Below are 3,707 nucleotides of genomic sequence, written 5' to 3' on the forward strand. Positions count from 1 at the left end.
ACTGACACGAAAGAGGTGTTCCAGCAAGAACTTGGGACTCTAAAAGGCGTAACGGCAATGATAAAAATTGAAGATAACGCAAACCCAAAATTTTTTACGGCCAGACCGGTACCGTATGCGATCCGCCCAGCCGTCGAAGCAGAGCTGGAGAGTCTGGAGCGTTCAGGTGTGCTGTCCAAGGTGGACTGGAGTGAGTGGGCCACACCCATCGTTCCTGTAATGAAGAAATCATTGAGCATCACGCCTGGGGAACCGAAGAAGGTTCGCATCTGTGGGGACGTAAAGGTAACTGTGAACCCAGTCCTTCACACAGTACAATATCCACTTCCGCGGATAGAAGATATTTACGCCGCACTATCTGGAGGGAAACGCTTTACGAAGATTGATCTGGCCCAAGCGTATCTACAAATGGAGGTAGATGAATCATCTAGAAAATACCTCACGATAAACACTCACAAAGGTCTTTACCAGTACAACCGACTGGTATTCGGGGTAGCATCAACTCCGACTATTTGGCAGAGGGCGATGGAACAAGTCCTGCAAGGGATCTCGGGGACCCAGTGTTATTTGGACGACATCCTGGTTACGGGCGGAAATGACAGTGAACACCTTGCCAACCTGGAGCAGGTGCTCACTAGATTACAAGAATATGGACTACGAGCCAACCGCCCCAAATGCGAGTTTTTCAGGAAACAAATCTCATATTGTGGCCACATGACTGATGAAGAAGGGTTACATAAGTCCCCAGACAAGATTGAGGCAGTAGTCAAGGCTCCAGCACCGGAAAATGTGTCACAACTAAGGTCGTTCCTCAGGTTGGTGAACTACTACCATAAGTTCTTGCCAAATTTGTCTACAATTCTGCACCCACTGAATGCCCTGCTGCAAACTGGAGTAACATGGAAATGGAGTGTTGAGTGTAAGCGTGCCTTTCAGAAATGTAAATGCCTACTCTCTTCAAAAGAAGTGTTGGCCCACTACAATCCATCACCACCAATTCGGTTGGCATGTGATGCGTCTCCCTACGGGATTGGAGCGGTGCTGTCGCACAAATTCCTTGACGGTTCAGAGAGGCCAATAGCCTTTGCATCACGCTCGTTAACCTCAGCCGAGCGTAACTACGCCCAGATTGACAGGGAGGCCCTCAGCCTGGTGTGAGGGGTGAAGAAGTTCAATCACTATCTGCACGGGCAGAAATTCACCTTACTGACTGATCACCAGCCTCTTGTCTCCATTTTTAACCCAAAGAAGGGCGTTCCGGTGATGACGGCGCAATGGCTGCAAAGATGGTCCCTTTTTCTAGGGGCACATCAATACGACATAGAGTATAAGGGCATGAAACAGCATGGAAATGCTGATGGGCTGTCGCGCCTGCCGCTGCCTACGGTGGGGGAAGCACCTGCAGTGGACCCTGTTGAGATATTCCATGCGACCATAGTCGAATGTCTGCCTGTTACAAACTCAAGTATAGAGAAGGAAACCCGAAATGACCCGACACTCTCTCGGGTCTATGATTTGACGGTGAAGGGATGGCCAGCATATGGCGACTCACTGTTGCCAGCATCCTCGCCAAGGAGAGAACAGCTGTCAGTGTGCCGGGGATCTTGATGTGTGGTAATTCCACCCAAGTTGAGAGAAAGAGTGCTCAATGAGCTTCATGAGGGTCATCGGGAGGGGTAAAAATGAAGAGCCTAGCCAGGGCGTTTGTGTGGTGGCCGGGAATCGATAAAGAAATCGAGGAAATGACCAAGAGATGCACAGGATGCCAGAAAGTCCAAAACGCTCCACCACAGGCCCCGCTACACCCATGGGAGTGGCCCTCATCTCCATGGCAATGGGTACACATTTATTTTGCTGGTCCATTTATGGACTCAATGTTTTTAATCGCCGTGGATGCACATTTGAAATGGCCAGAGGTCATCAAAATGTCCTCCACTACCACGGAGAAAACTATTGCAGTCCTACGGACCATCTTCACCAGGAATGGCTTGCCAGAACAGATTTGCTCCGACAATGGACCACAGTTTGTGTCCGAGGATTTCCGGAGGTTTTTGAGGAATAATGGGGTAAAGCATTACACATCCGCCCCATATCATCCAGCGACAAATGGATTGGCTGAGAGGTTTGTTCAAACCTTTAAAAAAGCAATAAAGGCAATGTATAACGACAACATACCACTGCAACACAAGGTGGATCATTTCTTGTTTGCTTACCGAAATGCGACACATGCAGTCACCAACCAAGCTCCAGCCATGATGTTCTTTAACCGCGGGTTAAGATTTCGCCTGGACTTGCTCAAACCAAACATAAGACGAGATGTTGAAAATAAGCAATTCCAGCACATCAATGAAAAGCCAACCATGAGCTTCAAGATAGGGCAACCAGTCTTGGCCCGGGACTACCGAACAGAAAAATGGTAGCCAGGAACGATATGCACACAGCAGGGACCACTAATGTACACAGTGGACGTTGGAGAAAGCATCGTGAGATGCTATGCTGACCAGATTCTAGAGTCACAGGAACAAGTCAAACCCTTACCACGAGCATGTGCACCTGGTGATGAACCAGAAGTACAGATTGCGTCTACCTCAGAATCAGTGGTATTGGAAGCTGACGAACCAACCAATGACAATGAGCCAGAATCGACTCCGCCACAAGAACAGGATACTCGAGGAAGGCGCTATCCAGACAGGATCAGGAAGCCTCCTCAAAGACTGAATTTATAAATGATTACTTTCAGCTGATGTATATAGTACAAAGAAAATTGTAATTGTAATTAGTTATTACTCAATTGTTAAATGAATGTTATGTACTGTTTATCTAAAAGGGGAGGAATTGTTGTGTATGTACCTTTAAGAGAGAACTGCTTTTATACTGTAGTACCGGCAGTGACCACACCTGTATATAAAGCCATAGCAGGCTTCTGTACTTTCAGTTCCAGCATACCCTTCAGTAAACACCTCTTATTACCGTTCTCCTGCAGTCCGTGTGTTATTGATACGCGGACACTACAACACCATCCAGGACAAATTAGCCCGCTTGATTGGCACCCCATCCACCACCTTAAACATTCACTCCCTCCACCAACGGCGTACCGTGGCTGCAATTTGTACCATCTACAAGATGCACTGCAGCAACTCGCCAAGGCTTCTTTGGCAGCACCTCCCAAAACCTCAACCTCTATCGCCTAGAAGGATAAGGGCAGCGGGCGCATGGGAACACCATCAGCTGCAAGTTCCCCTCCAAGTTACACATCATCCTGACTTGGAAGTATATCACCATTTCTTCATTGTCGCTAGGTCAAAATCCTGGCACTTCCTCGCTAACAGCACTGTGGGAGTACCATCACCACAAGGACTGCAGTGGTCCAAGAAGGTGGCTCAGCACCACCTTCTCAAGGGCAATTAGGGAAGGGCAATAAATGCTGGCCTTGTCAGCGACACACTCCTCCCAGGACCGAATTTTAAAAAAAACATAAACAGAGCAGGAAGATTCCACCATTGACTGTGTGTTAATAATATCATAAACACAGTGGGACGATTTCCTCTGAAATGCAAAACTGAAATATTATTGCGCCACCACTGGTAGGAGGGTGTAATTACAGTGTGACATGTTTATATAAGAAGTTTCCATTATAAATGTGGGCACAGAAATGTTCACAATGGGGGGAAATGCAGCAACAGGAAGTAATGCTTTGGAGATGCAAA

The sequence above is a fragment of the Somniosus microcephalus genome, chromosome 30, assembly GCF_052327205.1.
Source record: "Somniosus microcephalus isolate GS21.2 chromosome 30, FLI_Smic_1.0, whole genome shotgun sequence".
NCBI lineage: Eukaryota > Metazoa > Chordata > Chondrichthyes > Squaliformes > Somniosidae > Somniosus > Somniosus microcephalus.